Genomic DNA, 14,969 nt, shown 5'->3' on the forward strand with positions numbered 1-14,969 from the left:
ACTATATTTGCTGTAGGCCCTCGCAACCTAAATGCAACTGAGTTGTGGGCTTCTGCATGAGCTGCTTCGGCAAACCTGCGAATGTGGTTAGATTAGCGTTGGATGGTGTTTCTTACACTCTATTAATGTGCCTGTGTCGATAATGGGCACAAGCCTTTCCTGCCTCATGCATGTAAGGCCTCTGTACGACAGGAAGTCATGAGACTTGAGTCCATGGTTATTTACTAAGTAACTATTAGTCAGACAGTCAAAGGACCTGACCTATTGTGTGATTTGATAAATAATAATATTAATAAAAACATTACTGTCACGATTGGGTGTGGTTGGAGACGCCCCTGGCGGCAATCTGCCTGATGTCAAGGCTCCAGCCATGGACAGGTGTGAGGAATTAGGTGGACATGGCTGGAGCCCTGTTATAAGGACCTTTGAGCATTTTCATGTGGACCGTGCAACTTAGCCGTATAGTGGTTTTCAGTTCTGGCAATTGCAACAATTGCCACCTTTGGGTTCGTTTATGTTCTCCCCTCTTGTTTCCCCTGTTTTTGGCCCTCGTGCCGTTTAATTGGTGTTTGATAAATCATTGTTTCCCAATATGTCGTGTTTCTGCACTTCATTCTCTTGTCTGGCTGGCCGATTACAATGTAACATGCATGCATAAAAACCATTTTATTTGGTTGCACACGAACGTGTGAATGGGAGCGTTCTGGAATACGGTACAGTTTTGGTCTGGAGGATCTGGAGAATTTCCAACGTTTGCAATTGTGTCGGTCAGGTCTTGTAAGGCCTCAACCTCACAGAACAATTAATGCCTACTGCCACATGCCACTGTAACAAGATAATAATGTTACAGGCGATCAGCGTATAAGTAAAAATAGTGTTAAATGAAAGCAGTATTCAATTTCTGATTAAAACCGAAATGTACATAAAGTCATGACAAATTCCTGGTATAACGTCTACATGACCAGATCAACATCGTCTGTGTTTGTTGCAAACTGCTACATGAGTTCATCAGACAGGAAGTGGAACCTGCAGCCAGACACTGAGCAGGTGGTACTTGACACCACAACCATATTTGCTGAAGACTTTATTTTCAGCCACTATGTGCTCTGTGGTGCTTGCCATTCTGTTGATTCCATGTTTAGGAGACGTGGGCAACTTCTCACCATGTCTGGACTTCTTCTACCACTCCTGAGCTGCCAGAGCAATGAGAACATGTTCCGCTTCACCTCAGTGTATGGGTGCCGGCAACGTTCAACCTGATTCTCCGCCTACATGTTCATCAGTCTGGAGGGGGAGATACAGTACGTGCCCTGGATGTATTAACCACAGTCAAGACCTCAAAAGAAACAGATACAGCAGGCGGACCAGGAAATATAATAAAGTTATTATGTACAATAATGTTATTTCATGGTCTTGTTCAGCTGGCTGTTGCAGAAGATGGGAACATGATTCCATTCCTCCAGCACATATTCCAAGTAAATAGATCCTGCGGATCTAAACTGATTAATTGATTCTCAGTCTAATGGCTGTTCTTTCCAAAACATGACAGCACAATTTCATTGCGTAAGTCATCATATGCAAAATAGTCATCTGTTCAGTTGTCAAAATTAGTCAAGAACATAATACCATGAACACCATATATGAATTTCTCAGAGCACTTGATAAATTGATGACAGTAATTGACAGTCAGGTTCATTAGAACAAAGGAGGGGTTTCCCACATCTCATATGACCAACCAAACAGTTTATTTAGTCACCAGATCTGTGCTGTCTATGGTTATGAATGCTGCCAAACAGGTATATATAGAGCAGGGACAATCAGACAAAACGTCTTCAATTTTGATATGAATATTTGTTGTCATATACTCCCCTGTAAATGGCAAAAAGTTTTTTGTACGAAATAAGGTCTGTTCCACTGTCACCTTCCTTTCCATTTGATAGTTGGCCTTTAATGGTTCCTTTGTGCAACTTTTGACCATTTATGTTGTTAGAGAACGATTTCCTCATCTTGCTCTGGAACAACAGTTCTGTGTTACATCCTGTGCCCTAATGGTGAGACAGGTACAAATGAAAATGACTCTTTCACAAGAAATCTATATAATGAGCATATTGCAGATATCAGGTACAGCATGTGGATTAAGTTTAGGTTTTGCAGTAAAAGACCCTTTTGACTGGAGAGGGCTGCACTTGACCAATTAAAACCAATTGAGAATTTCTCTTCTGCATTATTCTTTTGAAGCTGTTTCATGGAATCCTTCTCTTAGCCACTCCTTTTCAAGTAAATCGTCTAAACGGCACATCTCTCATGTTCCTTCACTGGTGCAAAAAAAATAAAAAATTCTTAAGAATGTTCTACATGCAGTGAAACAGGTTGAGCTTTCAGAATAAATGAAAGTAATGTTACCATTTGTTCATTTTAGAAAATTCAAAGTAACTCATGCACCTAAATGTTGCTTTTCACACTCATTTAAAGATGTACATTGCATTCTACGTAATAGTCCAGAAAAAGCACAAAACCTGACCAAGACATTAATGCGCACAAGGAGAGTGAGAAAACCTTTCCAGTTCAGATAATGGTGGAGGCTGGAGCCATCTGGAACTATAACATGACAGGAACTACAAATTATAGTTTTACTCTTTACTACTCATTTAACATTCATCATTTAATTGCATAAATGTGTCTTCTTCTTTATCCTCACATTCATACCTTTTCTTTTTACCTTTCATAATTTTGTACTGGTGTATAAATGCTTCAGGGTGATAAAACAAATGTAATAGTGTACAATACAATGTTGTATAATGTTATATATAGAGTTTTAAATGTCTGGTTTATGGCTTAGATATTGTCTCATTTTACATTACACTGTTGTGTTACATTGTTGTGTAATGTTCCTGGTATGATGTCACAAGATAAACATTCTTCTGTCTTTGTTGCAGACCCCTCCCTTTACTCTACATGATGCCTTCATACATAAAAAATGACGTGTTGAAGTGACACCACAGCCGGACACTGAACTGGTGGGACTAGATGTCACTCTCTTTAGTTTCATCATCATGATATATTTTTCGCTTAGAGGTGGTTGCAGTATTGTTGACTGTGTTTAGGAAAATGTTGGCACCTTCAGGCCATGTCTGGACTTCTTTTACCAATCCATGCCTCCCAGGGGCTTTAGTGGGACCCCAAACTGCCAGAACTACAGGAACAGTTTCGCACCCTGGTTCTCCGCCTACAACCTCACTGCAGAGAATAATGATAAAAGGGAGATGAGTCAAGTGCCCTGGATATATGATCCACAGGTCAGACTGCAGAAGAAATACAGGAGGAGGACCAGAGAAAAAGCATAGAATTATTATATATCACTATAATAATTATAATATTATTATTGTTCAAGGTTGGATCATGGTGAAATATTAATTGTATTTTATATTTATATTTGATTATTAATTTTACATCCAGATATCTGTTACTTTTTCGCCTTTGTCAATGTTACCACACTAAAATTACCTGTACTGCAGCAGGCCACAAGGCAGCAACTGCTTTCTTATTTCAAGGCTGCACAATTTGGGGAAGAAGGCATATTGTGATTTCTGAGTTCAATATTGCAATTTGTGATTGCAATATCATAAATGGTCTTTTTTTTACTCACAAAAAATGTGCGTGTTGCTTTAAGAGTGCATCGCTATTGTATGGGGTAGGTGTGGCTTTGAATGGTGAACGAAAACATAGTAAGAACTGTAGAACTGTAGTGTTCGGATAAAACCCTGTGAAAATCAATAAGCCCCCTGCAATAATAAATACTCTATATTTCTTTAACTCATCGTCTGCCACATGTTATGTCTGCGAGCTGACGTGGGAAAGAAGCGCAAAAGGGGAGAACTTAAACAAACCTGCAGGCGTGTGCCGATTGCCACGAACTGAAAACGACATGTTAAAATGTCGCAGCCGCCAATGGGCTGCTCAACAGCGCCTTATAAACGCTCTCCAGATTGGTCCCAGTTGCGTCTCCAGGTGCACCCAATCCTGACAGAGCCCCCCCCCTCCACGGGCTACTTCCTCGGAGCCCCAGCAGTAGCATCAGTGGCGGCAACCACAGGGCTCCCTGCTGTGTCCTACCACCAGAGGACCCCAAAGGTCTGAACCCAAAATTGCGTGGCGCACCTTGATCAGTTGATTACTGAGAGATTTAGATTTATAATTAGATTTCAGTTTCATTTGATTTAGAAAGAAATAAATGAAATAAACCTGAATGCCATCAGCCCTGCATGCTCTGCTCTGTCTCCAGCTCACGCTGTTGTTCGGTTATGCACTAAGCACAAACCAAGTCCCGAGGTCCCATCTCACTGTTCTTCCAGACGCACAAGTGCGTCCAACGTCCACAAGCGTGATATTTCTCCAGCATTAGACATTTTCAAAAGACAATAACAAAAAAATCTTTTTTATTAAATAGTTTCTAACTCTAACTGAATGTGCATTTGTCTGTGTGCCTGTACTTAGAATGTATTAATAGTAATTGTTTATCATGTACTTAGTACTGTAAGTAAATATGGAAAATATTAAACATTCTGAAATCAACATATTATTAGCAGCGGTGGCAGTATTTTTTTTCGTTTAATTTGGAACATTGTTTTTTCACATTTTCAAAATTTCATGTTAAGCATTCACACCTAGACTATATGCCATGTAGAATACAGCATCAGTGCATCAGCGCAGTTCCACAGAAGTGCAGTTGTGGCCTAGTTGTGGGCCAGTGGTGGCCTAGTGGTTAAGGAAGTAATCAGAAGGTTGCCGGTTCGAATCCCAAACCGCCATGGTGGCACTGCTCCCCGACGCCTCTCATGGCTGCCCACTGCTCACCAAGGGTGACGGTTAAATACAGAGGACACTTTTGTTTGTGTCACCGTCTGCTGTGCTGTTTTGTGTTTCACAATTTCACTTTCAGTTCAACAAAAGTGCAGTTATAATAACAAGAATGTCCCATGTATTTTACAATATGTAGAAAATTCCAGGCATTTTGTGCTTTTGTCTTTGGTGAAGAACCCCTGCTTGTATCCATGAAATTGCGACCTCTCCCAAGCAAGAATAAGTCCAGCAAATTGCCTGAGGTAACATGACAGGAACGTCTTGTGGGGGATGGACGACCACTGTCTTTCTGTATCTGTCTGGACAAGACAGAGACATCAAAGGACAATTGGATCGGTGTGTGGCAACCATTTTGGGGGTCAAATGCAGAGTATAAAAGAGTTTCTCTTGTGGGCTGTGGTCTCTTCTCTGGGGTTCTCCCCCAGCTTCTGGGCATTCCTCTGTCCTCCTGTTTCACCAGGGCCAAACTGTCACTCTGAAGCCTGGTTCCCGACTTTCTCTTCTTCTATCTCTTTCTTTCCTTTTATTTTGGGTCTTTATGGAACATTGGTAGCATTTTCCCCTACAATATTTACATGTAACTATAATAGTAACCTGTGTTAATAAATGACAAACTGTTCATTCTTGTAACTTCTGTTGTGCCACGCCTCTTTATACATTAATCTCCAGGTAACATCAGATGAATTGAAATACAGTGCTTGTTTTTTTATAGTGAAGTTATTTCATGTTCTTGTTCAGCTGTTCTTGTTCAGCTTCCAGAGCAGATGGGAACATTCCATTCCTCAATGGACCCATGGACCAGAACGTGAAGAGCCAGGCAGTGCAGCAGGACTACAAGAACTTCACCCGAGGCCACCTCAACCCCAACCTGCACCACAAGGAGCAGCAGGACAGCGAGGCAACTTTCACTCTCACCAACATGGTTCCTCAGCGTGAAGACTCCAACAACGAGACCTGGAACGTCTAGGAGGAGACAGTTAAAAAGTTTTTAAGTAAATTCGCAAGAACCTGTGGAAGGAATATTTAGTAGGCCCAGACACTCCATGAAATTTAGTAGGCCGAACACTAAAAGAAAAGGTTCTGTGACGTTGATGGGCACCACTGTCCAAAGTGGTGCGAGATTGTTTTTCGACCTTGTATACCCCAGAGGTATAAATGCTTGTGAACTGTAATCAAGCGGGGTAAGTTCTCTTGTGGGTCCCCCCGTGCACGGTAAAATAAACTTGGATAATCAGTTCAGTTGACTTCCTTTATTGCAGCTCCCCAGACGGCAGAATTTCCACCACAGGCCCAGCCTACATCAGCACAGGGATCATTCCTTATAAGACAGAGCGGTGGATTGAGAATCGAGTGGCCGTTCCAGAGTATCTGTGGTCAGCGTACTGCTGCCCCGACTACAGCAGTAAAGAATCCAATAAATTTCCAACATTTGCTGCCATCGGGCGCAATGATAATAAAAGCACCATACCAGTGGACAAGTCCAAAAAAGGGTACTACATGAGAAGCATCTGGAGGAGCATCTCACACAGAGATTTGGGACAGAGGTCAGGCTGTTAAAAAATCAGTGATTTCAGTGCTCGACAACAAAAAAAGTAAAAAAAAAAAAAATAGAAAGAGTCCAGCGGATTCCAGATTCCTGTTTTATTAGCACCTATAGTGATGATTGCACTGATAGATTTGAAAGGGAACAAATGTATTATTGCTGTGTTAAATGTAAGAACATGTGTTCCGTAGACAGCTATAGTAAAATCCTCTAATCACAAGAGAGCAAATATCCAAAAATGCTGAATCCTTTTTTATTTTCCTGCACACTAAAAATTATCAATAAAAAAAAACAATTCGAAACCATATCAGTTGGAATGATTTCAGTGCTGCTGAGCTGGTACTAAGCATTGTATCCCCACCATTTAGCATTCAGTCTAGCTTTAAGCTCAGGTTGAAGAAGATAAAGCTCCACTGCCCCAGAGATGAGCTAAGTTCCGGATCTTTCGGCTTGGTGGAGATCATGGAGATGATTATGAGAACAAAACGACAGTGGTGGATGAATGGTAGGATATATTTTTTTTCACTGTAGTTAAATCCATGGTGAACAGGTCCAAGCAGGCGTCCAGTAGATGTGTCTGGTTCTGAGAGGAACACAGTTTAGGGGCCAGTGAAAAGCATTCCTATCCAACTATTACCGAGCAGTCGAAGGGAAGAGGACGCAGAATCTGACCAAAAATTGATCTTTTTGGGCCTGATAGAGGATGGAGAGCATAGGAGAACGTGCTCCCGACCTTTGAGACGAAAACAGCCCACAGTAACTCGAATTCGCAAAGACTTTTGCAAAAAGTAAAAATAAGAAGGGGGCTCAAAGATGGCAAGAATCAAAAGCAAGAAGTAATCTACACAGAGTGAGTTACACGAGAGAGAGACAGAGGCGAACACACCTCGCCTGCTAGCAGCGCTATGGACGACGACGTGCTAATAGACGAAGGAGAACAAGCTAGCAACGCAAGTCTGGAGAACTGAGGGAATTTAGGAAAGATAATGACAGCTAAAGGGGATCCAAGAGGATATAAATAAGACAAATAAGAGAGTGGAAGAGGCGGAGGGAAGGATCGAAGACGCTGAAACTCGAATACAAACTAACGAGGAAGCAGTAACTGAGACACTCAAACTGCATATTGAAATGGACGCGAAGCTGACGGATCTGGAGGGACCAGAAGAGAAAATATCAGGATATACGGCGTCAAAGAGGGATCGGAAGACGATGCACCATCAATTGTTTTCGTGGAGCGCCAAAACAACCACCAAATGCGGCGCCAAGATCCATCGTTGCCAAAATGGCCAGTCACAGAACAAAAGAAGAAAAAGGGGCAAACGAAGAGCATCCCGAAGGACCCCAGCCATCCTGTACTGTCACTTTTTATTTTCCTGCCGTCAGGACAATTCACGATTCAGGAACAGTTTTTACCCCAGCGCCGTCAGGCTATTCAACACATAGTATGCACTGTCACTTAAATTATGCACACTCACTTTAGGCAACTTAGCCTTCTGTGATTTATTTATTGCTGCTGCACTTTGTCTTCTATGTCTTCTGTGTATCATGTTCTATGATCTGTCTATGTGGGAGAGGTTTTCAAGTAAGAATTTCATTGTGCTCTGTACGCTGTACTTTGTACATATGACAATAAACTTCAACCTCAAAATATTAAAATTAGCCTGGCAGAAACGTAGGTTTGAGTATCTCGGTAACAAATCTAACCTGGATCATGATTATGCACCTGAGGTTCAGAGGTTAAATCTGTGTTAAAAGAGAAGAAAATCCATTTCCAGCAAAGATGAGAGTATTCTATCCGGAGGGGCCGGTGTTATACAGCTCGGTGGAGGAAGCAACTAGCGATCTGGCGAAAAGGGGATTCCCGGTCACGGTCATTAAACGCCCGGAGACCATTAAGGAACAAGTCCGACGCCTAACATGGTGCACAACGAGAAAGACCAGGGGTCAGATGAGTAAGGTTCGGACCCGGGTCTACAAGGATTCAGACGAAAGGAACAGGAGAAACAACAGGACGTGAAAACTGACATATGGAGAGGACTGACAGTGAGGTGTTTTTCTCCACCTTTTTTTTTTTAATTTTCTTTCTCTTTTCTTCATTTGCTCTTCCTTTTTTTTTCCCCCCTGAAGAGATAGTTAAAGTGAGACGCATAAGGGGCTTCTTTGTTTTGAAAAGGGGAGGAAGAAAAAGAGAACAATTAATTTTTTTAATTTCTAAGTTAAATGTGGCATTAGAGATCAATAAAATGGTCGGGTGTTCTATCTGTGCTGTGAAAACAATGGACAGCAGCCAGACAGCGCATGAAGACCCAGGGTCTTTTTGATGACCCCACAGTTGGAAGTCAACATGTTTTTTCTGTATTCTGTATTTGTTCAAAGACAATTCAATATTCTTTTTGCAGCTGTTGTTCAATACAGCTCCAATGATTATATAATGGTTGGTTATGTATGTTCAGGGAGTGTATGGATTGCGCCAGGTTTTGCAATTAGATTATGGCTAATGGCAAGATAAAAATTACTCATTCTGTGGGATGCCCTAAAGGAGGTCCTGAGAGGGAAAATCATAGCAATATCCTCCTATTAAAAAAGATGAGAAATTAGAAATTGGGAGAACTACAAAATAAACTAAAAGAATTAGAGAAAAAACATAAAGAGCAAACAGCACAGCCTCTATTGGAGGAAATCATGAAAACAAGAAACAAAATTAATAATTTGATTATGAAGGCGGATCCAATTCAATGAAAGTTTTGGCATAGAACACAATTCATAATATCAAAGATCCAGTGACCAAAATAGCAAAAAATAAACTAAACGAAATTTTAGGAGTCTTTGAAACATTTTATAAGACTCTTTACTCTAAAAAGACAGGAGGCAGCATAACTGAAATGGATCATTTTTTGGACCCTCTGGAACTACCAGTGTTAGATGAAGAACAGAATAAAATAATGATTGAGGACATAACTGAAAAAGAGCTAAAAATGGCAATAAGTAAACTCAAATCACCGGGATCAGATGGCTACACAACAGAGTGGTATAAGGAGTTGAAAGAAGAGCTAATACCAGTAATTCTCCCTACTTTGAACTGGGCTCTAAAGACAGCACAAACACCACCCAGTTGGAAGGAAAGAATAATATCTGCTATTCCAAAAGAAAATAAAAAGAAATTAGAATGTGAATCATATAGACTTATATCGGTTCTCAATATAGACTATAGGCTATTTACATCTATTGTGGCTAGACGATTAGAGAGATTTTTGCCTAATTTGATACATAATGACCAAACAGGCTTTATTCGAGAGTGCCAAACGCAAGATAACATACGATGGACACTACAAATTATTAACCACATCCAAAAGAATAAAAAAGCAGCTATGATAAATTAGTATGCAGAAAAGGCCTTTGACTCAGTGAATTGCAGTTTTCTTTATCGAGTCTTACATAAAATTGGCCTACACGAGATCATAATTAAAACAATACAAGCATTATATGATAAGCCCAATGCTAGAATTAAGGTAAATGGCAGTTTGTCTAATAGTATTACATTGGAAAGGGGCACAAGGCAAGGTTGTGCATGTTCACCACTCCTATTTGCATTGTATTTAGAACCGTTAACCCAATATATAAGACAAAACAAAGAAATAATAGGCATAAATATCCAGAATAAAGAGCACAAATTTAGATTTTTCTGGGTCAACCAACAAATCCCTACCCAAATTAATGCAATCATTTGAATACTTTGGCAGACCATCAGGATACAAATTTAACATGAATAAAACACAACTGCTTAAATACAATTATAGACCACCAGAAATTAGGAATAAATATGACTTAGCATGGGAAACGGAATATCTTAGATATTTGGGGGCTGTAATACCAAAGGATCTCACAGAACTATTTCAATATAATTACTTACCGATACAAAAGAATATTAAAGAGGATATAGAAAGATGGAATTTAATTCCATACTTAAGTTTCAGTTCAAGAATAGATTACATTAAAATGAACATCCTACCCAAATTACTTTATTTATTTCAAACCCTAACGATGGAAATAGATCAAAAACTATTTAATGAATGGGACAAAATGTTGTCCAGATATATCTGGCAAGGTAAGAGACCCCAAATCTGATTTAAAACCCTTCAATTGACCAAAGCAAAAAGGGGATGGGGACTTTCTTCCCTCAGAGATTATTACTGGCACAATTACAGCACAATTGAGACCTATGATATATTGGTGTAACCCATCATACGATACTCAGTGGAAAAAGATTGAAGAGGGTCTGACTTCCATCCCCATACAAGCACTTCTAGCCGATAGTAGACTGCAAGAATTCATTAAAAATACGGAAAACACATGGTTAAAGTTGACACTTAAAATATGGAAAACAGCGATAGCAGAATACAAATTAGAGGAGGATACTGTGGTCCTTAAATGGTGTGCATACGACACACAGTTTGTCCCAAATAAATACGAGATTTAAGGAATGGACAAATAAAGGAGTAACAGCCTTATGCAAGATAATAAAAGATAATACACTCCGTAGTTTCGAACAAATTAAAGGTAACTCCCCAGCCTGTTGGCGAAACTGTGGAAATATAAATGCAAATCATTATCATGTTTTTCTGGGTTGTCAGGTTTTTAAAGATTGGAAGGAAATACATAAAGCAATACAAGACATTTTTGGGACTGCCATTGCAAAGCAAAGTCTCTTTTTTTGGACTCATGCCTGATGGACAAAGAGAGACAAACATTTGTTTAGTATTTTGTTAGTGGCAGGCAAAAAGGCACTTACAAAAAAATGGCTTTCACAGGAGAGTCCAACATTGACCATGTGGATGGACATCACGATGGATATATAAAGGATGGAGAAATTAACAGCAGATTTGAACTATAAGAAGGACTTGTTTGTTTCACATTGGAAGAAATTGATAGACTATATAACACCACACAGGCCGGACTTTGATTTGCTTAACCTGAGACAATAAAATGTTGTATACGTAGCAGTAACCACACTTCACTCCCACTCCAGTGTTCAAGTTTTTTGGTTTTCTTACCCTTTTTTTATTTTTTTTTTATTTCAGTTATATTCTTTATTTCTGGAAAACAGACATTCATGTTGATACTTTGTGATTAATACATAAGACGGATGTACATGTAACAATTGATACAGAATGTTAATAAAAACTAAATTAAAAAAATTTATCTTTTGTCCACACATTGCTAGTTTTAACACAACTCAACAACACAACATAACTCAAAACAAGTGTCAAGAAAGCAACAGTCAAAGAATTCAGTGTTCTTCCTCACCACCATCAGTCATCTTCTTGGGTTGTCCCAATATCAATATATGTAAATGTAAATGTCATGGCCAACGCGCCTCCAGCTCGCCAGAGGGCGCTGGACCAGCCTGGGAGACAACTGCCCGGAAGAGGAAATTAAAGTATAAAAGTGAGGTAACTCCGAGGAGACACGCCCACTCTTTGAATGAGATTACTCACCAGAGAAGCTAGCTCTCTCACCCACGCCCAAAATACTTTAATCCATGAAATACGACCTTCGCCTGCCCACAACTTCGAGAATTGCCTGACCCCCTTGAAACCACGAAAGAACCCTGACTGGAACTTCCTGGCCACGACCTCTGTCTGCCCCTGACCTTGAGCCTGCCTGATCCTTCGGCTAAGAAGTGAATCCATTTACATTTACATTTACAGCATTTATCAGACGCCCTTATCCAGAGCGACTTACAATCAGTAGTTACAGGGACAGTCCCCCTGGAGCAACTCAGGGTTAAGTGTCTTGCTCAGTAAGTGGGATTCGATCCCGGGTCTTCTGGTTCATAGGCGAGTGTGTTACCCACTAGGCTACTACCACCTCCATGCTCCCCTGCCTTCCCCCCGACCAGTGCTTCCTTCCCGTCTCTCCCTCACCAACCAAATGCTTCCTCCTACCCATCGCGTCCAATGTCCTCTCCCGGGACAACGGCTTGTCCCCACACCCATAGTATGTCTGGATGTTTCGTAGTGGTGCTTTACATTGCCACTATTAATTAATTCTGTATATGAGGCACACTTGATTTAACCTTCTTGTCGTCCGTTATATTTCAATGTGCATTCATCTTTAAAACAATGTTTTTCATCATCTACTTTCCCATATGCAACTTTCCGCCTTTATTGGCTCAACTGAGTGAAGTTACTGTCATATTAACTGGCGTAGCCGCGACCATCCAAAATAATGCTAATAATAAAAATGACTTAATCTTGTGAATTTACCAGACTCTCGTGAAATCCAGATCCAGACCGAGGTCCACCATTTAATGATGGCCACCACAATCCTTTACAGGTCTCTAATGGAGCTCCGCATTGTAGTTTAGTCTAAAAATCATTATTCAAGTCTCAACTTTCCCATCTGTTACAGTCTTTAACTCCATCATCCCCCATCTGCTGCCTCATCATTTAAAGGGGGACAGGAAATTGTACACTCCTGTACCTGTTATAACATTGCACGACTTTAAAGGTGAATGAATGTGTTGCAGTGTAATGGGACCTGGTACTAAAAATCATTGGGTGTGTCTGTGCATGTGTGTGTATTAACCAACATGTATGGTATGATACAGGCTAATGGTTGGTATGTGTATTTACAAGTATTTAGTTACACAGAGAGGCAGATTCATTAGAATTAATAAAAAGCTTTATTTTTCCTCAAAATGTCTTACTTAACAAATGAAAAAGTGTAAAGTAGGTTTCCATATACTGCGAGATTTGATGGTAAACAGGCTGTAGTGTTGCTGGTCAGGTTCTCTACAGCTTGCGGGTCTCAGTTGGCTATTTCAGTGACAGGCAGATGGTTTCTCGTTGGTGTGGTCACATCACAACTGATCCACCCAGTCCCTGTTTTAAAAAATTTACAAAAAAGATGACTGGTGAGTGAGTGAACCCACATACATACCATCCACATCTTTTATTCATTTACATCAGGATAACCTGGATAACCTACATAGTGACCACATGGGAAAGGTGAAAATCAGGAAATAAAGCCAAATGTAAGGCAGAGTAAACAGGATGTGTGCTATCATAATAATTTCATTATTTTATCCTAATAATTTTGGATATTATAATCATATCATTATTATGTATCTCATACATGTTACTGGACTTACCTATCATGCCCATGCCATTCTTGAAAAAAAGTTCAATCTTACCATGGCGAGAGATGACGGTTGCAGTGGTCTGTTTCCGGTGGTCTGTTGCTGGTGCTTCACTTATTGTTTGCAGAGTGTGATTGGATGCATGTTTCTTTAGCAACAACAGACTGGTGCAGACAGATGGATTTTGCCAATGGGATGAATGGGGAGGGGTGCGGGCAGTATTTAGATTCTTGGGGGGAAGGGGTAGAGGAGATGGAAACCAAGATACACTTTTTTTTTTTAAATTACTTTATCTTATACAGCTTAATGCTGAGAACGGCCACTCTCACTCTCTTACATGAACACATTCTAATTGAGTATCAGAAGAGTGTGGGCTGGAGTTAAAATAACTAAACGAGTTACAAAACGTCCCAATGTTTCCCTTGTAGGAACAACTAGAGAAACACGTTATGTTTTTGTAAGTTTTCTCAAAATGAAAAAAAAAACATATTTTACCAAGAAATTCAGAAACTTGGTTTAGAATGACGGCTATACCACAATTAAATCCAGTGGCTATTGCTCTTAAAATGTTAGGCTGCATTTTTTTTTTTTTCCCAAGAATCTGAAAAAAACATCAAATACAAAATGCATAAAATAAGCTTAGGCCATTAAACACATTTTATTGCAAACTGAATATTCACAATGGAAACTGTATGATAATACATTTTCAACATAAGTTGTTAAATGTTAATACACATTATCTTGCCATCTTAATAAGCATTATGTACCCTAAATGTTAAGCTCTTACCTTTTTAAATCTCCTTGAAAAAGTAATGCACCCTCTCACCGAAGGAAAGAGTTCTTCACAATTTATATCAACCTTAGACCAATCATTTTAGAGGGGCGGGGTTATTTGTTCCAGTTAAGTCTTGCAAAGGTGTGAAAACTCGATTTTCAGGTTTACATTTAACCTCATGGTATGATGTAAATAATTGATGACTTTCATATGATCAACACATGCTTTCCTTATCAGCATAAATGGCCTGCAATACTACATTGAACTGATAAAACATCAAACAATAAACTGAACATGACATGAGTGAACATAACTGTAACTGTTTGTGTGTGTGTGTGTATACATGAGTAAATATTAATCTGAGCAGCTGACCATTTTGTTCATTATTGGCTGATTCTTCTCTTTTTTTCCTGAACGTGTGTATGTGTAGCTGCACTGTCATAAGTCATATATATAATTTTACTTACTATAATCACAACAGACAAGGACGGGAAAAAGTCAAAGAGAGGTGGGGGGAAAGTCAATAGAAGGGGAAGAAGAGAAAAAAATTGAGAAGAAAGAGAATGGAGAAGAGAGAATGAGAAGGAGATAATCTATTTCAATACCTGCTAAAAAAGAAGGGAAAAACAGCAGAGAAACCACAGCAACAA

The 14,969-nt window shown here is 39.7% G+C and overlaps 1 long non-coding RNA gene and 1 pseudogene across 1 annotated transcript; one reads left to right on the forward strand and one right to left on the reverse strand.

The window, feature by feature from the left end:
• Window positions 1-5,653: 5,653 nt before the first annotated feature.
• Window positions 5,654-6,417, forward strand: LOC114767900 (endonuclease domain-containing 1 protein-like; annotated as a pseudogene).
• Window positions 6,418-13,065: 6,648 nt separating this feature from the next.
• LOC114784520 (uncharacterized) lies at window positions 13,066-14,371 on the reverse strand. Its single transcript, XR_003748871.1, has 3 exons — window positions 14,332-14,371; window positions 13,599-14,145; window positions 13,066-13,287 (listed from the first exon to the last, which is right to left on the reverse strand). It is a non-coding gene; the product is annotated as an uncharacterized LOC114784520 (long non-coding RNA).
• Between the last annotated feature and the right edge of the window lie 598 nt (window positions 14,372-14,969).

The sequence above is a fragment of the Denticeps clupeoides genome, chromosome 2 (genome assembly GCF_900700375.1).
Source record: "Denticeps clupeoides chromosome 2, fDenClu1.1, whole genome shotgun sequence".
In the NCBI taxonomy this organism is placed as follows: domain Eukaryota; kingdom Metazoa; phylum Chordata; class Actinopteri; order Clupeiformes; family Denticipitidae; genus Denticeps; species Denticeps clupeoides.